Here is a 21,995-nt window from a genome sequence, read left to right as displayed (position 1 = left end):
TCTTTAATTATTTTCAACTTCAAATGCTGGGTAGGTCTTGATAACACTATTGATCTATCACAAAAATATATACATACACATGCACGCATCTTAAGAAGAAAAACCCAACCCAAACTAAAAATACACTAGAAACTAATCAAACAACTGACTATGGAGAAACCAGATTCAGGAATCCCAATTTACCGTGACGGATAGGTGAGACTGATAAAAGATATCTAATCTACTGTGACAATGTAAGTGCTGTTGTAAACAGAAGAATTAGAAAAATACCAAGATAAACTACTTTTTTTTAGGTTTTTCATATGTTCTAAAAAAATTTACTGCAAAAGATTTAATTGCCGCCTAAATGACTATATTAGCAAGTATGAATGGCAAGTTGACCAAAATTCAGCGGCGGCTGGTACTATATGTTGCATGGTTGTGCAACCGGATATTTTTTAATACTAAAACTATTTTTAAGTATTAATGTAGTGTATCAGTAAAAAATAAACCTCTGCTCTTGAGCGCAAAAACAGTATTGATGCATTTCTGAAAAAAGTAAATTAAAAAACGGAAAGAAAGAGAGAGATTTACATTACCGGTGGCAGCGAACGTTGCCACTGGAAGCAGTAATATCGAGCATATGGCAGCAAGCTCCTATCTGTTAACATGGGGAAGTGGATTTATTCTTGCATCGCTCCTATCTTCCCGTATAGCTTTCTTGCGGTTGCCTTTCTTCCGCAACTGGTCAGCTTCTGTAATTGTTACAAATTCCTCCGCTTAGCAGCGCTTGACTCAATTCATAGGGTGAGGGAGATACAGACGCTTGGAAAAAAGAAGTTATTCACAAAACAAACTCGCAAAGAACAAATATAAGTCTGGTGGTAGCAGGGACGAATCCAAGCTGAAAGTTTGGGGGGCGGTCGTTCGAAGTCAATAGATTTTATTTAACATTTATAATACAAAGGTGAAAATTCTTGGGATAAGATTTATTTTTAAAAAAACCCTATCCTGGGGGGGGGGGGATCGATCGAGCCTCGAAGAAGAAAATGTCTTACTACTGGTCTAATTCCTAGCTCTGTGTCTTTCGTGCACATGATTCAGTGTTCGATTTCCGGCGGAGAGCATAAATTAATATCAAATCATTCACTTCCAATACTCATCTCTCTTCTTTAGCCTAATTTGCTGGAATGTTAAACTATTTTTTTTTTCATTTTCGGAGGAAAACATCTTAGATTTCATGCTTCTTTACAGACAAAAATACGTGGTTTCTGAAAATGGACTTTTTGTACCGTATATTTATACAAAGAAATGCTAACAAAATGCATATTGTCGGAGAAGAAAGGTATTTCTGGACCCTAAAGAAAATAAAGCGGAAAATATTTGCGGTAGCGATGCTTTCTATTCAGAGAAACTTGGCGAGCAGCATCTCAGATTTCAATAGTTATAGAAAATTTGAAGCCCAAAAGATCGAAGAAAGACCTTCCATTCTAAAATAATCCATAATTATATAATTAAATAATGTTGTTTAACTGCGTGCATGCAATTTTCTTGCTTTTTTTCTTCTTTTCGGATTAACGCCATCATTCATGGCTTACAGCACATACTATATATTCGATTTATCTCGTGTTCAATAACATGAGTGTAGAGGTTTTGTATATAAATAGTGTATAAAAGTACATTGATAGTGGTTGTTTGAAAAAAAGGAAATAGCTTATATATTAAATCAATATTAGAGAAACAATTTAATCAATAATATATAAATAGAGCTTAAAAGACTTTCCTCTTCATATTTCCTGAATATTTTTGGAGGGGAGGGGAACACTTGCGCGTACCTACATACCTTTGATATTGCAACATTGCAACCGGTGCTTGTACAGACTACGAGCCGCTACTGCCAAAATTATAGTCCATAGCTAATACACATGATAATGGCTAAATTGGCCAAAATGGAGTTGATGCTAACATTTAGTCAAAAAAGAGATGTTCCAAAAAGACGTAAATTAAAAAGATATAACAAAGATTTGAAACCTGCTTCATAACTTGTACAGTTTTGATAGGACACTCACATATTTCTTTCCGAGGTTAGGATCTTGAAGCTTTCTCTCAAATGTTTGAAAATCATCCAACGTTCGCAGAGGCAGAAGGCCAAGAAGTTCGGATTCTTCGTTTATGGACTCTGCTTTCACACTCACATCATTACTTAGAAGTGTGTCGACTTTCTTCTCGACGGAAGATACTCTCACTAAGGTCAGCTAAAGTAGATTGCATTTGGCCAAATACCATTCTGATATCTGCAATAAATTTTAGGAAATATTGTTTTGAAGGTGTTAATATAACTAGAAAATATACTATTTCACAAATCATTGAAACAATAAAATGTACATTCATGTCCAAAATGATTGTCGCATATCTATAACTGTCTTCTTGTAAGAATATAATTTGATAATGATTTTACAGGATACTTTTAATACTGATACTATGTGTATAATCGAGAAATGTATATTTGTAGAAAATTTTGTAGGGAAAGGATTATAAGCACGTAAATTAGAATGAGTAAAACAAATGGACAAGAAAGTTTTATTTTCGTTTTATTATTCTTATTTACTGCTCTTTTGACATGAAATTTGCCACATACATGTCTTTGCCGATTATGCACATACCAACATTATAAGAAATATAGGGCGAATTCGTTATCAAATTTTATTCGTAAAACAACATATTTATAGACATGCGACAATAATTTTGGACATGAGTGTACGTTTGTGGTGGACAAACACCGTGTGCGTGGGTTTTCTCAGGGTTCTATCGTTCCCCTCCACTTTCTTCACTCCATCATTTCATTCATTCTCATCATCACCGTCTCCTTTAGGCTGCCCCGCATAACCGAGGGACAAAACTCAAAGATTTTATTTTAATATGATTTCGCTGTTCATTTAATTAGAAATCTTGGGGGAAAAGTGGGGAACAATTAGGAAGACGTGTGTAGAAGACCACTACGTTGGAGAATTATGACCAGGTCATTAGAGTATGACGTCATTCATCAGCACTGCGGAAGGAAAGGGTTGATTGCTCAGAGGTAGAACGTAGCCTTTTGGTGCGACGGATCTTTGGTTCAATCTCCGGCCTCATGAGTTTATGATGGACAATATCATATTCGTGAGGGTTTTCCCGTTCTCATGCCACTAATTCCTTCATAATCATTCACTATCATTAGTCATCCGTGTATCTTAACATTAACCCTAGGAAGACTAAACTATAATTGGTCACGTGAAATACTAAGGGGGGCAATTTTGCTCGCGGTTGTAAATTCCAATTTTAACCCTACTAATGTATTTTAAAGTTATTTAATGGCTGCTACTAATAAATGTGAGTTGTAAAATTATTTTAAGGCTTGTGAAATTTTATTTTAATAGGAAATATTACAAATATAAGTCCCAGTATAGACTACTACCGCATTTGGTTAGCAGACATGAAGTAGCTTTAAATACATTAGCCTGTGTAGACAAGTTGCTATACTAAACCTGAGAGTATTAAGTTTGCTCAATGTATAAAAGTAGATTATGTTAATTTAGTCATCCATTCAAAGAATAGATAAGTTTACAATTATCCTTTTAAAGTAAAACTGTACTTCTGTTAACACTTCTAGGTTGCTAAAAAAGATGTATTTAGTCACCTGCGCTATTAAAAAAAAACTACCACAATTATGTGCTTTCTAATAAAACTAAATTTAAGTTTAGATTACAGAAGAAAATACAAAAAAATTTCAAACGTTGTAAAATTCATTTGTTCGGGCAAAGAGAAAAAGAAAGTGCGGGTAAATTTGACCAACCTTCGTCTTTCTATGGTTAAGGACATAACAGCGGGGTTATGAAGAACGGGACCTACAGCTTAAAGTGAGATCCGAACCACTACTCAGTTTGCACTCGAGAGATATTGTTCTTCATTTGAAGTCGAAACCAGAATCCCTTGATAACAAAGGTGATAAATCCACAGACTCATCATCCACGGAGGTCAACTGATAGAAATACGTTGCAGTGATCTTGCATACTTGTGAATATTTTAGGAGCCACTTAAGAACCAAAAGGGAAAGAACTGCAAAGTGGAATCACTCTACAGTTATACACATTAAATCAATGGACAATTTTAAAAGACTACATACTACAGAAGATCTAATTTAGTCAAAGTCAGAAATATAGGCTTAATTTAATTTGCTAATCAATACCAGAAGTGACTAATAGTTCTGAACCATTCATACTATCTTTCTAAATAAAACCTTTATTATTATTATTATTATTAACAAATCAGTCAAACCTAACAGAAATCTCTGTTTCGTCGATCTACTTTCCAATGTTATAAATTTAGACACTTGATCAGCTTCTGTGGAAAAGTTTTGTTGACCGTCCGCTAGTGTGACAGACACTAGAGGCAGTTCGGCGGGAACTCCAAACTGGATAAAATAAAATCACAATTAAAGAGACAAGTTAAAAAAGTATTTTTCACGAATCCCACCCCCACTCAACTTGTGGACGATCATGTCTCCGACAAGGAAAATTCAAGCTTAACCAATGCTGAAGGAGTAGACTGCTGAATAATTTATGATGTACTGGTAAATCGTTTGCAGAACTAGTTGACCTATGACCTCTAGTTTGAGCGAGTTGAGGCCATTTCTCGAGGTTGCTACCTTGTTCAATCGAATCATTAGCCTCAAATTAAAAAAAGGGGGCGCAACGGTTACTCTATTTTAATCTAAGGTAAACCTATTTAAATAAAAGAAACCTGGTTTAAAGCAAAAATTCCGGTTTAAGTGAAAAAAAAGTTTTTTAAAAAAAAAAAACGAACACGGTTTTTGCCAATCCTGAAAAATAGCATTATTTCTTTATTACATCCGTTCAGATTGCAAATATTTTTCTGAGATTTTAGATTCAGACTTTAGCTGGTAGAAAAAAAAGTAAACAAAACCACTAAACTCAATCAAGAGACAGAAGTTACTGTTTTTAGAGGATAAAAAGATTAAAATGTAAGCAACGAAAAACCTAGTTTTCCTCAAATTTACACCCTCGACTTCTTAACTTACAAACTTCAAACAAATATGCCAACTTATTTTCGCGTAATAATCCATTTTGAGTTATTGTTAATATCTAATAAGTAATTTTTCGAAATTCATCGTTCTTTTACCCTAAACCCAAAAGTCCATACCTGATCGAACCTTTCCTTGCACTTATTGCAAAGCGATGAAATGAGTGATATCATTTAATCTAAGATTGATGAAGTATACCTTAGAATAAGTAATTGTTACCAAATAAAGTCGGACATAAGTATTTATATTCTTCATTTGAACTATTTCAATTCTGCCACCAACCTCCGAATAAATATGGAAGAACATAAGGAACGAAAATAGGCATGATGCATTCTAAAATGAGTGAAATGTGCAGGCTTGCTGTATTTAAATATAATCCGTACCGATTCTTGAGGAAGCCACATAAGTAAAAATTTGTAGTGTATCGGTGAAAGCTAAAACAAGCAAGCTTAGGCAATGTATTAATTCAAAGCAGTTTTCTCCTCGATTGTAGAGATAAAACGTAATTTTCATTACTTTAGCAGACGGCTCTCCAAATTTATATCGATTTTGTTGATTTTTTCACTAGATTTCACTACTTTACAAACGCTTTACGAACCACAGCTGAGCGAGCGGAGGAGATTAGAAGCCCCGTAGGACTCATTTTTTCCTTATCTTTTAGTTACACACGATTGGCATTGCAGCAATTGTAGACGGTCATTTTCCAAAACTTAACATACAAATACTGGCATTTCGTTCCATGCTTGTATTCAACCGCCTTCCGCCCTGGCAAATAGCTCCACCATAATATACTTACTTTCCCATGTATACTAATTTGCACATAGAATTTATTGAGTTTAAAACACTTACATTATCATTTAACTACCTTCACTATTAATATGGGGTTAACTTTAGCAGATGGCTCTACCTAATTAAATAACTTATTTTAATGTGTTTAGACTTAATAACTCGTATCTGTTATATAGAATCCTACGAAATGGGAAATTAAGTATGTTTTGCTGGATCTAATTGACAAGGCGGTAGGCAGATGAATGCAAGCAAGGAATGAGATGGCAGTAAGTACATATGAAGCTTTGGAAAATGACCGTCTGCAATGGTTGCAATGCCAAACGTGTGTAACTTAAAAAGTAGGAAAAAACGAACCGTGCGGGGCTTCTATTCCCCTTCGCTCGCTCAGCTATGCTACGTAAAGTGTTATGTAACGGCATATTTTTGGAACTGGGGGGGGGGGCAATATTTTGCTTAAATCTTGTACTTTCTTGCTATATATTCTGTACTTTTTTTTGTTTAAGTAGGTTAAGTTAGTTTAGCTTAGGCTGGGTTAAGATACTTGGGCATTACTCGAGCAGACGGTTCTACCAAATGTTCACACATTGCATTTTCCGGTTTCTTTTTGTAGAATATCCACTAAATGAGGAGCTATTGCATAAATCACGAACCAACTTGTGCTAGGTGGCCACAAAAAAGCACGAATGTCATTAACCGAGTGAGGGCAGGAGCGCAGCAGGGGGTCCCGAGCGGAGCGAGGGGCTGCGTCCGTAGAGAGCAGGAATGTCAGCGACGGAGGATATGCACATAAACGAGGAAAGTGAAAAAATACATAAAATATCCGCAATAATTTTTACATGGTGATTTTACCTGAATTCGTACTTTCTTCCTATATTTTCTGTGTTTTTGATGATTTAGGTTAGGTTTTGTTAGTTATGTCAGTAGTTACAGTTACGTAACACCAACTCATTTCTCCAGTAAACACGGTGATTTTACCTGATTTTGGCCCCCAAGTTCCAAAATTATCTATACGTAACAGTATTATCTCAAATCTAGTGAAAAATGACCATAAAATCGATATAAATATGGTAGAGCCGTCTGTTAAAGTAATGCCTTAACATGTTATCAAGTATTCCACCTATAAATTTTTAATATGGTAAAGCCTTCTGCTGAAGTTAACCCTCTAATTTTTGTACTGATGTTCAGGGGCGCCCGATAAATTTTTCTAGGGAGGAGCCCATCTCCATGGATGCTATATTTGCTATATTACGTATACATTTTTGTAAGCCAGAAGGGGGCCCGGGTCCTACCCTGCCCTCCCCTTCGGGCGCCCATGCTGATGTTAATTGTCAAGAGCCATCACTGACATTAAAGAATCCAATGGCTAAAAATTGTATACATTATACGGATGAACACATACTTAAAAAAAAAAAAAGTATAAGCATAAAATTCCATCCATATTTCGAAAGTAATGAAGTAACACTAGTGTATAAAATTATCCTAAAAGCGCAAGCGCGCCAGTTTAAAACAAAAATCGCCTTTTTATATTGTAACTGAAACTAAATTAGGGCTTACTATTACATTTTATACACAGAGCTTACCTTTGTTTACCCTTTGGAAGAAATCAAGCGCCAAATATCTAACACTACTCACCAATCCTACAGATGGCTCCATTTTCTAAACAACCGACAAACGTCAAGCGTTTTGAATCAAGCTTGAAATAGGCTTAGTAGAAAGTTGATAAATTCAAGCTTCTCTTCAAGTTAAAAACAAGCTACAATAAACGTTGATTGTCGCTTGTCGCATTCAAGCTTCTTTTCAAGTTAAAAACAAGCTAAAATAAACGTCGATTGTCGCTTGTCGCATCAACTGTACATTGCTAAGCCAAAATCAAGGGAAAGCGACGCTTGATTTAAGCTTACATGCTATCTGGGTTGGGGGGAAAACAAAATGTGATTGAGGGGGAAAATCCCCCTCACCCCCGGTAATTCGCACCCTGCCTCCTTCGATCCGCCACTGTGCTGAAGAAAATGAAGTATAAACTATAATCCTACGATAAATAATCCCATGATCTTAACATGTTTCAGATTCTATCGAGAATCAAATTCATGGTGTATATTTCAAGGCGAAGTTTCCCTATCTGATCAAGAAACTGGTATTTCAGCATATAGGGGCAAACATTTTTGTTAACTTCATATCACCTGCATTTCATTGCAGTTTTATTTTATTATAAATTATTGCTTAATTCCATTATAGAATTGTTCATAATATTTGTCTAATTATCTTCGACATTTTCAAGTATAAATGTACTTTTTTTTTCATTTCTTTATATAACGAAATGTAATGCCATAGTGACCTTTTGCACTATGCTCTCTGTTTCGTTCAGAGCTAAAAGTGACTATTTTATTTCTAAACGAAAAATAAAATTAGTTATATTTAGTTCCAGAATTAAAGATGATGGATGCCAATGTGCGGACCACACACAAAACAACTTAAATCCATCTTCTTGACCATAGCTAATTATGGACTATAATTGAAGAGCATTCAATTTATTTTTGAGCTGTAAACTTATTAATAGTAAAATCTAGAACAGTTTTACGCTTGTAAAATTCTACTTCATTTTGTTCGCTTGACAATAAATATATAAATAAATACTAGCAGAATATCGAATCTCACCTTTAACTATAACAATATTTTCCTCTTTACTGGAGTCCTATCTGATCGATGAAAAAATAAAAATAAAAAAGTAGTAAAACGAAAACTCGAACACTGGTCGCGGGAATGGGAATTTGCACGGACCCAATGAGCTACGGAATAAGACACAAATCATACTATATATATGTCAATAACCCTAAGCTTCACGCTGTGAAAGAACGTTGTCACTTTTTTTTTTTTTTTTTAAGAAGGAATTCAAACTTTATAAAACGTTATGACAAGTGCCTCAATTTGAATGGTGAATATGTTGAAAAGTAATGTAATGTGATATTTTTCCCATGTGTATAATAAACATTTTGTATCTGCGAGTGTGTGCCATTGATATCAAACGGCAGTCCTTTTCCGAATTGACCTCATAGTTTATATATAACTATAAGGTTAATTGATTATAATAACATGAGATAAGCACTAAAGCGCTTGATTGACAAACCAGAGTAAGAACCGAAAATAAAACAATATTGAATAGGTTTACAACAGGGGTGGCTAGGCTTTCTAAGGTTTGAGGGCTACTTCTCATTTCCGAATTCTCTAGTGATCTACTAATCAAAATATAGATTAATAATGAGGACGTGATGGACAGTAAAGAAGAAGTAAATACGAACAATAAAATTAAGATTAAATATTTTTTTTAAAAAAAAACCTAATTAATTCATTTTTATTTTCTCAGAAACGTTCATTTGTTATCAGAAACTAGAAATCAGTCCATCGAGACTGATTGATACAGATAGTGTGACACAGACCACCGCGGGCTACCTCTCACGATTGCCGGTAGGCTAGAGACCATGGTTGATGTGTTGGATATGTGCTGACTGCCACGGGTGCTGACTGCCACAGCCAATTATCGGTGCTGACTGCCACGACTGTGGCTGATTGCAAATATGAAGGTGCTGACTGCCACGACGGCGTGCTGACTGCCACGAGCCTGGGATAAACTGTATTTGGAAAGAGAGGAATTAATCCCTCATACTAAATGTATGATTATTAATTAATTTAGTAGAGAATAATTAGGGATTAATTTAGTAATCATCACAGGAAATCTATGTGGCATCCTATAAGTTACAAAGTTGCTCACTAAGTGGAACGACATACGCTTGGATGTTTACAAAGGAATTGTCTTTTCTGTTATATGTACAGTTTGCACATTTCATTGTTTATATTAATTGTTTTATTGCATTATTTAATTGATATGAGGGTCTGAAATCAGCTGACAAGGGAAGTTTGGGAGAAGCACTCGCCTGCAGAGAAATAAGCATGTCATTTGAAGGACCAATTCATGCTGATTACAACAGGTAATAAAACTCCTTTACGTTGAGAACTGTTCGAGATATTCAGCGTGGAAGTTTATATGAGAAAATGAGTGGATGCACGTTTCAATGCGTTAAGTATTCTCTCCCATGGCGAAGCCTGATGGTTTGAACTTGCTATTGCTTGATCACTGGGGTCCATCCACAGACAAATTGTCCATTACAAGTTGCATGACGGATGGCAAAGACTTAATGGTTGAGAAGATACCAAAGAATTGCACACAATTTGTGCAACCATTTGATGTGTTTTGATTCCGATCAATCAAAGATTATGGCAGATTTGTACATAATATGAAACTTCTTCATCTGGACGCTATAATGTACCAACGAAACAATCAAATAAAGTTCGTGTCCATACGAATCACTTCCGATCACCACGATACATTGGATTGTTTCAGTTTGCGTTCTAAAAGGCAGGTTACGAACAAATTATAGGCCTATAACTTTTGAATCACTTGTCGAATTTGCTTTTTGGTTTGGTTCTGCGAACTGTTCCCTTGACGGATGCAACGCAATTGCACATATAAAATGTTCATGGTGCAAGGGAGTCTTTTGCATGCGTCATTTCTTCATAAAACAGAAGAACAACAGTGATCAATTTTCATCTCTAACCTATGATTATTGTGAACAATGTGATGACTAATTGTATCTAACAAACCCGTTAGTTATCGCGAAACACTTTTTTTTCCTGTTACTTCCGATAGCTTTCAATTCGTATGTCAATATTCGTTAGTAATTATGTTGTACTTAACGCGTATAAATGCGTATATCCTCATTTTCTCATATAAACTTCCAAGTTGAATATCTCGAACCGTTCTCAACCGTACAGGAATTTTATTAGCTTGTTGTAATCAGCATGAATTGGGACTTTAAATGGCATGCTTAGTATCTCTGCAGGCGAGTGCTTTATCCTGAACTTCTCTTGTGAGGGACAGCCACCAGTGCTTTTTTGATGGAACTTTCAAGAGCTGCTCGAAACAATTTGCGCAACTGTACACAGTTCATGATGACATAGGAAGTTTAAGTGAGAATACATAAATCCTACCAATTTTGTACGCACCGCTCCCTTACAAAACTGAAGTACACTCATGTCCAAAATTATTGTCGCATATCTATAACTGTCTTCTTGTAAGAATATAATTTGATAATTTTGCAGAGTACTTTTAATACTGATATGTGTATAATCAGGAAATGTATATTTGTGGTAAATTTCATAGGGAAAGAATTATAAATGCGAAAATCATAATGAGTAAAATAAAATGTAACTAATGGACAGGAAAAATTTATTTTCGTTTTATTGTTCTTATTTACTGCTCTTATGACATGAAATTTACTACATACTTGTCTTTGCCAATTATACACATACTAACATTATAAGAAATACCGGGCGAATTCGTTATCAAATTATAATACTAGAACAACATATTTATAGTCATGCGACAATAATTTTGGACATGAGTGTACATACAGAGACCTGTTTACCTTTGTTATGTGTTAGTCTGGACAACACGATCCTAAGGTTCATCACGTTTCTTTCATGCTTCTTGGCGTCCGGTAATGTTACGTCTAGCAACTTTCTCTCAGGCTCGTGGCAGTCAGCACGCCATCGTGGCAGTCAGCACCTTCATATTTGCAATCCGCCACAGTCGTGGCAGTCAGCACCGATAATTGGCTGTGGCAGTCAGCACCCGTGGCAGTCAGCACCCCACCGATGTGTTGGCCATCTCTGGTTGGTTATAATGACTTGTTTCGAAGACATGAAAAGGGTTTCAATCAAGGACGTGTCGCTTCTGATGTATGTGGTCCAGGTTTCAATTCCCGGTGCTAGTCGGTTTTATCTCATTTTAAACTATGGATCTACCTTTGCTTTAGCCGAGGTTAAACTTCAGATATCAAAGCAAACCAAATTGAAGCGGTTAATTTGTTGTAGCTTTCGTAGTTTGAAAGTCTCCTCGCATTTCATAAACATAAACCGGGGAAAAGATATTTCTTTCCTTTTTGTCAACAGAACAAACCACTGGACGACAGGTATAAGCAAATTCTTAACAAAACCTGTTTTTAACCAGATATTTCCCGCTTTCCTTCCAAGAAGCTGGCAGCCAAGGAGGGTTGGAAGCGGTGACCTATTCATTCCTTTGTTTCTCTACGGGGGGCTATACCTGGCTTGCATGCGATAAGTTGAACATGTCGAACTTATCGCATCGTATCATATGCAGGAGAGATATCATGAGATAAACTAATTTAGACGTTATGATTTCTGAAATTTATCTCTACCCTTGATGATTTATCATAACGTCTAAACGGCCTCTTACAAACCAATCAGTGAAATATATGTTCAAAGCTTTGTTTTTTTTTTAAATATCAGTATACTCAAAATCAAAAATAATTACAAATATAAACAGTGATTTTTTTGAAGGCATTTAGTGAGAGCATAGGAGTTGGAACTAGGCCCACATGCCTTCTGACCTTTTCTTTGTTCCATGCAGAAATCTTTTTCCCTCGGATCACGATTCCTTGGATGTTTCTTTCGATTTCCTCCCCTCCACTACTAAAAACCAGCCCCTCAAAAGTAGGTCACAACTTCTTTGGAAGAAAGCCCCCTGGGGTGACATCTGCCGGGCTATTGAACTGTTTCCTTGGTGTTTGTTAGAGGTAGGAACTGTTGACGACGCTGTGGACTTATTTACATCTGTTGTCCACTCAGCCATAAAGGACTTTGTGCCGGTGAAAGCATCAAAATCGAACAGGTTTCCGGTCTGGTACGACAATGAACTTCGTGAACTTCTTAAAAACAAAAAGCTTGCCTGGACTCTATAGAAATCACATCCGAGTGACTACACATACAAAAACTTTGCTAGAATTAGAAGTCTTGCCAAGAAGGTACAGCGGCGTAAATATTTTGAATACATGGACTCAATTGGTGATTTTACTGTTAGTAACCCTAAAGTCTTTTGGTCTGTAATTAAATCTAGAACAAAATCTCCGGGCATACCGGCAACAGTTCAAGATGAAAATACTGTAGCGAGTGATGATCAAAGACCAGACCTCTTCAATAACTACTTCTGCAAAACATTTACTTCCCTCCCCTCTGCAACCCCTCTCCCCCCTCTCCGCCCCATCTGTTCGGACACCTTATCCATTCTCTCTACCTCCCCGGGCGAAGTTCTGGCTCTCTTGCTATCGTTATCTCCACATAGATCACTTGGACCCGATAAAATTAGTCCTCTCTTTCTCAACAAAACTGCTTCAGTTATTGCGGTTCCTCTATCTATCTTATTCAATAGATGCTTCAAGGAAGGGTATTATCCCACCAGTTGGAAACTAGCTCACGTGACCCCAATATATAAATCAGGACTTAAAGATCATGTATCCTCCTATAGGCAAATATATCTTCTTTCTGTAATATCAATTATCTGCGAAAAAATAATCAAAGACAGGCTACTTAAATTCACCTCACCTTACATCCATAGTTCTCAGCACGGCTTTCTACCGAAAAGCTCAAGTCTCTCAAACTTAAGTACTCTTCTTTCCTGTGCAGTCAAATGTATGAATAGCAATACTCAATTAGATGTTATCTACTTTGATCTCTCGAAGGCCTTTGATTCTGTCAGTCACATTCATCTTCTTCATAAACTCTCCAATAGATTTAATGTACATGGCAAATTTCTCTCTCTAATCACAAGCTACTTGAAGAACCGTAAACAGAGAGTTGTTCTTTCAGGGGCGACTTCTAACCCCCCACCCGTGATCTCAGAGGTGCCTCAGGGGAGTGTACTTGGGCCTCTGCTGTTTGTCCTGTATATGGATGATCTCTACACGCACTTATCAGCTCAACCTAGTGGCCTTCTGCTTTTTGCTGACGATTGTAAGTTATACAGAGAAATATCGTGTCTCCATGACACAATTGCTCTACAGGAAGACATAAATTACCTTATAGGCTGGTGTGAAATGTGGCACTTGAAACTCAACAGTAAGAAGTGTGACAGTATTACTATTACTTTGAAAAAGTCTCCTGTTCCCTCCACATACCATATCAGCGATTCCCCTATCACACATTCTGCTAGTCATAACGATCTTGGTGTTATCTTTGATTCAAAACTCACCTTCTCTGACCACATATCCTCAATACTAAAGAATTCAATCCGCATGTTGGGACTTCTTTATCGATTCACCGAACTACGCACTGTTTCTTCATTAGCAACTTTTTATAAGACTTTAATAGCGCCCAAGATCGAATACTGCTCTCCCATATGGGCCATGGCAGCACCTACACATCTGTCCAGACTTGATTCTGTTCTCAATTTCTTCATCGCTATAGTCCGTTTTCGTGTTCCTGCACTTCGAATATTATCTAAGAAGGAGCTCTTGCGACATCTTAATATTCAGACTCCTGAAGTACGCAGAATTATCTCTGACCTGAAATATCTACATAAAATAGTTAATGGAAGCTTAAGATCGGAAATATTACTTCAGGAACTATCCTTACGTGTCCCTTCCCGCATCACCCGGAATACCCACCTATTTCATCTTGCCCGTCCTAGGTTGGCTATTATACAGAGGTCTCTTTTTTATAGAATACCAAACTGTTATAATCAAGTAACAACTGATGTGGACATTTTTTCGAGCTACCCAGTGTTTGAAAGAGTAATTAAACAAGCTTTGACGGAATAGTTTTACTTTTACACTCTTTTTTCTATGATGTTGTTATTGTTGTCTTGTTTTTTTTTCTTTCTTTTGTTAGCATGTCCCTGTGTAAAATGGCAAAGTTATGCTGTATCTGGGAATGTGTTCAATAAATAAATAAACACAGCCTCTAATGCGGAAATCTTTTTCTGATTTACAGTAAATTGATATTTCCCTGAAAAATAAATCAATTTTAATTTATTAATTTATTATAATTACGGAAATGTTGGATTTGATCTTTTCGGCTTTTCATAATGTCGCTAGTTTGTACGATAGAAAAATAAAACATTTTAAATGACTGAAGCAATTGGTCACTATCAGGACTGAACAATACTGTTAAAATAGGTGAACAAATCTGACATCTTTTCGAGATTACTAACCGTATTACAGATTTCTGCACGGTAGAGAGGTTTGCGTTCTTTCTACTTTACAATAATAATAATAATAATAATAATAATAATAATAATAATAATAAACTGTCGTTCAAACTGTAAAGATTAAAAAAAAAAAAAAAAAAACAGGTACTCATATTTACTGGTGTGAATATACGAATAATAATTTTAAATTTTAAATAGAATCTCACAGAGACTGCACGTTTGTGCTACACAATAACACGAATTGTCTGTGATAAAACAATGTCACAATTTAAAGTGACATTTTAGAATTAATAATTTCTATACACAAGAAAAGCTTGAATGTCTTTAATGATAAAAGATGACTTGTATTTCATTCAGCAAATAGCTGAAATTTATAGTGTTTACAAATCGATGGTTTGTAAGAAAAAAAAAAAACTTTATTTACCGAAACTAGTTTTTCTCCATTTTCCCTCCTTCTTAAGTAAGCATTTTTTTTTTTTTTTTTTTTACATCTGCACATAGGGAGAAAGTGAAGTACTATAATTCATCAAACGTCTTGCCTATGACTTTCCTCATTTTCTTTTCACTTCTAGATCCCTATAAAAGTAAGAAACTGGACCGTATTGGATCAACATTTCCGAGTTTATTGTGATGAAAGTATCTCCCATACTACATTATTATGAATGATTTGTACAGAATGAGAATTCTTCGTTTAGCTATTTCAACTCAGGGTCTGAAAGAATTTCTTCTACAATGGAATTTCATCGTTATCCAAAAGATATACAAATTATTTAAATAACATTACGCAATTACTGGTTTGATAACTTAAGTTTTGTTAGTTTGTTATTGGTGTTTATTCTTCATAGTTGCCGAAAACATATATCAAGGTAACCAAGAAAGTTCTGTCGCTTTCTGCGGAGGTCTGTGTTCAATTGTCTCTCACATCGTGAGTTGAATGCGAGTGGAAATAAGGTGAAGATCAGTTGTTGGTGTGGGTGTATCCAACATACTGCATGATTGTGGCAGTTCAGTTACACCGTGAACTTGCGTAAGGACAAAGTGAACATGGGACCTCCACAGAGCGTTATAAGGGCGTGTATGTTATACAAGTTGAAACTGGTGTCAAACTCCGATGCAGCAGGGCGGAAGATAAGACAGGCCTTTGGTGAGGGTTTCGTGACTGCGCGGACGGTGCAGCGGTAGTTTAACATGTTTAAGGACGGTGACAAAACACTCGAAGACGCGCCAGGTGCCGGAAAATTAACATATGTACAAAATGAAGATCTTCAGACAGTAATTGAGGTGAACAGTAGCCACACATGTGATGAACTGGAACTACAATTCAGTGTCAGTGGAGAAACCGTTCGGCAGCACCTCCATCAACTTGGGAAGCACTACTACAAATTGGGTCGATGTGTCCCACATGATTTGGCTCCGGGCCGAAAGGCAACGCGAGCACACACCTGTTTCCTTGCTGTCTCGTCCGAGGAAGGAGCCATTTCTACACAGAATGTTGACATGTGATGAGAAGTTGATTTTGTACGAAGCTCCACGGCGCCGCCATCATTGGTTAGCATCCCATGAACCGGTTCTAAAACAGCCAAAACCAGCACTGCATCAGAGATGATCCCTCTGTATGTTTGGTGGACTGCTCGTAGCATCGTGCATGGGGAACTGCTACCAGCTGGTCACAGAATCAACGCAACTGTGTACTGTCAGCAGTTGGACCGTGTTAAAGAGAAACTCAAAACTCTGGAGCCACCACTTCTGAATCGGAAAGGGGTCCTCCTGTTACAGGACAACGCTAAACTCCACATGGCTAGGATGGCCCGGGACTCTATTCTATGAATTGGATTGGAAACTCAATTGCATGCGCAACACTCCCCGGACATTGCACCGTCCTATTATCACTTGTTCCATTCTTTGGACAATCACCTTAGAGGACGCCAGTTCAAATCCCTAGTAGAGGTGCAAAATGCACTTGATACATTGTTCGCTTCACGGCCCACTAAGTTCTACCGCGATGGTATCCATGGACTTCCAGAACTTTGGAAGAAGATCGTCGATGCTGATGGAGACTATTTTTGATTTTCCAGGTGTATCTTAGGTGACGTATCGATGTTCGAAGACGGTGGGTAAGAAAAAGCGACTTAACTTTCTTGGTTACCTTATGTGCGAAATATTGCATAGAACATTTAAATTAAACGTGGAAAGCTTTCCTAAAAGTCAACACCAAGAAATCAAATGTCATGTTTGATTTTAAAAAATCGTTAATCTCTACGAACTGGGCGCGGATTTCTAATATATATACAGGGTAGTCCATTTTAATCTTCCCGCGGAAATATCTTGGATGCGGTTGAACATAAATGAACCGAACAAAAACTCAAATAGGAAATACCATGAAACACACAGAATGGTGTTGTGGCTGTACTTCCCAGGGCCGCCCTTCATGGAACCTGGGGCCCAACTTTAAACTTTTAAATGGAAACATGGGGCGGGTGGTACATCGTTCGATAGATCTTTAGAAACTAAAAGGCATTTGGCAAATGATTTTTCATATCGGTCACCGTATTCAAGATGGCCGCCAATACATGGTGCATGTATCAGATAAAACATCCAATATCACTAATATGAAAACGACTGGAGATAAATGAACAGTTAAAAAGTGAAACAGGAAAATGGCATGGGGCACGTCGAATAATGTTCTCAAAGTGCCCCAAGGGTTGTCTTTTATGGAGGCCCAGGGCCCAACTTAGAAATTTTAAACGGAAATATGGAACAAGTGATACGTCGTTCGATAGATCCTCAAACATTAAACACTGTTGTGGCAAAAAAAAAATTCATATGGGCCACCGTTTTCAAAATGGCCGCCAACACATGGTGCCTATATTAGATAAAACGCCCAGTACCACTAATATGAAAACAGTTGGAGATAGATGAACAGAATAAAACTCGTTTAGGAAATCACAGAGGATATTTATCATTCCACGGCTCGAGAATAGTGCAACAGAGAAAAAATACTATTAAAGTATAATTGACAATACAAAAGAGAAAATGTAATTCTTAGAAAATTATCTTTCCGATCTCCTTCCGTAAGTGGGTGAAGCGGGAATGAATGGAACAATCTAAAATGAGAACCCCACTTTTAGTTGCAATAGGTATGGTTTGTCTAAAACACTTGTGTGTACAAGTGACTGGTACTGTAATGAATGAAAATAAGGTGAATAAAAGTAAGGTGAAATTCAAGTTTACCACCCATTTATATTGCAAAGTGTGATTGAAAGGGGAAAAAAAATAAGCCACTGAAATGAGAAGCAAAGGTTTTTATAATATATATTTTTGGAACTTGCAAACATTTCGTCCGCCTCTTCGCCCCTGATAATTTAACGCAATGCGTGCAAGATGTTTGGGAGGCATCTGTATCAGTATGTAGTCATTCGTTACTGAAAATCACAACTGAGATTACCGCTGAAACTTACTTGGAATGTAACTGTGGACAGAATTTCGGTGAAGTTCATATTCTATCACATGCAAGAAGACATAGAAGGAAAGGAATCGAACCAATATTGTGCAGACGACTGTTGAACAAAACCAACGTTTGTAAAGTGGGCCACACAAATTTCTGATGGACAAAGTCCGTGAGTTGGGCAACCCAAATACCGCCAACTCCAAGATTAATTACACCTGGTAGAGTAACTAGAACAGCAGCATGAAGTTGTCTCACCTCTTAAAAGCATAAATCGTAAAGAGTATTTTTGGCCAGAAGTGGAGTGAAACGCTGGCCGACGAAATGACAAAAAGGAGTATTTGAATACTTGTACTCACAGTACTGCTTGTTTGTATGATGTCCATGTAAAACTATACCCAGACACTTGAAAAAATATACGGATACCAGAGGCGCTGATGAGAAGTTAACAGTCGGGAGACTTAGTTAATCTTATAATTAATCAAATGAGGATTATACAAACAAGTTTACTTAGGTCATATAATTATACATATCCGCGTATCAAATAATATACGGATAGATTATGCGGTATATTATATGGTAGATTATTTTCTTTTAACTAACCCAAAGCTTTCCGCCGAGTTTCGCGCTAGTTCTACCTGCAAATCAATTAAAAGTATGGATGGATCGTTTGGGGGGAAGAATCCAACCCCCAATGAAAATTTTGGGGGTCTAATAGGGCGTGAACTCCTAGGTTCCGGCAGTGCTGATTCATACGTAATACTACTTCGAAAGAAGAAATTGTTGATTTCATTATTCGTAAAATAATTTTTGAAAATACTAACTATTGGCAATTTATTTTAAATATTAAAAAAGCAAAATTCGATAACATTCAAATGAGTGGGAGAACTTATTCCTTATTAACGTATTTGCGTTAGGTTACAAATATAACTGATGGTTCATGATTTGTATAATATTTGTGAAATTTTACACATTGAGACACAAAGAGGAAAGGAAATAATTAAGTGTCAATAAACAACTTATAAATGCACGAAATTAACGGATAATGTCAAATATAGAACCATTAACAGAATTAACTCTGTAACTCGTTTTCTCCATTCATTTTCTTTCCTTTATTTTCAGGATTACATCATCACTGAATTTCTCTACTGGATATTATCTTTCATTTTGCAGCATCCAACTGGAGCTCAGCCTTGTAAATGAAACATTTTAAGAAGATTAAACGGCGAAGACGGAAATCGATACCCTGTCACCCTTACAAATCGATATTTTCCTCTACAGTCATTGGAAAATGGTTTAGTTACAACATTAGTTGCAACCAATGGGCTCATTTGCTAAACCTAAAAAAACAATTTAGGTTGTACTAAAATTGTTAACTGTACGCCGGAAGTTGTAGAAGATGCTAACCGATGGTCACATAAATGCATGTTTAATTGGCGGAAGAACTGCTAGAATTACAGCCAATCACATATATTGTTACAGACGGTTGTGGGTACTGTTGTTCACTCTGACAAATGAATCTTCTTAATAAATGTTTGTTAGAAGTTCCATCACACTAAATATTTTTTGCTGAATGAGCGTCAGTGAAACGGACATACCGTTTCGCCATCTAAGATGAGATAAAAATCATAGTGTAAATTGGTAGTTAAGTCAGTAGGTGACACGAAAATTGGCCAAACGGGAAGACACAATCAGAGACACATCATTCTAGGTTTCAACACTGGCCTCACTAACTGCCTTCAATAAATAACTAGACATATTATTAGTACAATATGTGGTTATTTTTGATCTCTTGCATACTATTACATTCAAAAGTTTCTTTCCTTTTACTTTTTTTTTATATATATAATTCAAAGTTTTAAACATACTAAATTTTAGTGTTCGATTCGTGTTAGGAAGGTTGGGATGCATTCGCTTGTATTTTTAACCTACTTCTGGTACTTAAACCACATTCAAAAATTGCGATTTTGGCATTTAGCATCTCCTTTTCTAAAATTTCATAAATCGTAAAGTATTCTGTTTAATCTGTTCTACGCTTCTATTTGAACAATCTGTTTATATTCTTATTCTTTAAGTCTGTATTCTTTTTTTATATAGGTATTGCATTTATGTAAATCTGATCTCTAAACTTACATTTGAATAATTAAACTTCAAATTATGTACGTATATTCAAACGGATATAAATGCTCCCCTAAGCCATCTCTTGGAAGCGAGAAACAGTAATGAAAAAACTGCCATGTACTCATATAACATGATTTTTGATTTACTAATTGATTGTAGAGTTAGTGGGCACATCATTATCGATGCATTTGTTCCCCGTTACGAGGAATTTGCTCTTGTATGATTATTTGTGTACGCACCAATTCCTCTGAATATAATTATAGAACAGTATTAACCGGGAATATACAAACTTGAGTAGTGGATCAGATCCCGTTTATGTCCCGTCTCGCATATCAAAGAAGGAATATGTATGTGCATACATATTAGACAATGTGGATCGAAATAGCAACTTGATCTTTTGTTGCTTACGAGTATAAAACTCATATAAACGAATTTTATACACATCTCAATCCGCAGATTTCTTTTATTTTAAGTATCTAATTTATAATTCAATTTTGGATATTTATATATACTTGTGCCTTCATATTCCTCCCTATCTGCGAAATGGAATCAATATTTTAAAATGAACTAATAAGTGATTTCCTGTTATTTTTAATGCGTGACAAGGAATCACTTCCTTGGAGAATGTTTATACTGATCTTGGAAGAAAAACACTGATCGAAAGATAACGAGAGGTGTTGGGTACACGGCTGAGTGGACACCTGGAAAATTCCTCATTTGATTACTTCTAAAGACTTTTCTCGGTTGGATGAGCACAGGGAAGACTTTTTACTCTTTTATTGAAGATTGAAAGATATAATAAAATGTATACCCTCGAAATGCGTTATACCCGTTCAATGTACCGTCCCTCCTGAGCATTCGTTAAGTATATCCGCTGCTGTCATTCATCTTTTACCCTGTCCAGCATATCTCAGCATGTCAGAATGCTTGCACCCGCGTCAATAATCCTGCGGTGAAGGTAGTTAATGCCCCTGACCTTGGTATAACACAACCAGCGAACGAGTGCGGGCGGCCGGTTTTTGAACTAAAATGCAAGCAGCAGTGTTTCTAACCGGACTACTTGTAATCAATCTATCTCAGTTCTGTAATCAATATATCACAGTTCTGTAACCAATTTATCACAGTTCTTTCTGTCTTGTTTGTAATAAACCACTTCCAGAGTTGCCGTGGGTCAATGAAAACTTGACCCACGACCCACTGACCCACCACCCACCATGACCCACTCAGACCCACCGCCCACCATGACCCACCATGACCCACCGTGACCCACCACCTACCATTAACCACTCTCATCCACTTTGACCTACTCTGACTCACCAAAATCCATCGTCATCAACTCTCAACTCTATCCACGGCCTCTTCTGAACTGACTAAAGAGTTTACACTTACAATTTTAAAAAAGCATGTGAAATTGTCACCAATCAGAGTTTGAATTTCTAGTCAATCGCTCAAGCACCACTCTGTTACAATAACAGTGGATCTGACCTTTACGATATAAAATGGTAAAGTGTTTGTCAGTGAGG

At 36.5% G+C, this 21,995-nt stretch overlaps 1 protein-coding gene across 1 annotated transcript in view; it reads left to right on the top strand.

Moving 5' to 3' along the window:
* Positions 1-21,995, top strand: part of LOC145687753 (uncharacterized) — an 810,237-nt gene that overhangs the window by 494,212 nt on the left and 294,030 nt on the right. The gene's annotated exons all lie outside the window — the stretch shown is intronic.

The sequence above is a fragment of the Thermobia domestica genome, chromosome 6 (genome assembly GCF_964235325.1).
Source record: "Thermobia domestica chromosome 6, izTheDome1.hap1.1, whole genome shotgun sequence".
NCBI lineage: Eukaryota > Metazoa > Arthropoda > Insecta > Zygentoma > Lepismatidae > Thermobia > Thermobia domestica.
Note: the sequence above shows the minus strand (reverse complement) of the source record. Positions and strands in the feature narration are given on the sequence as shown.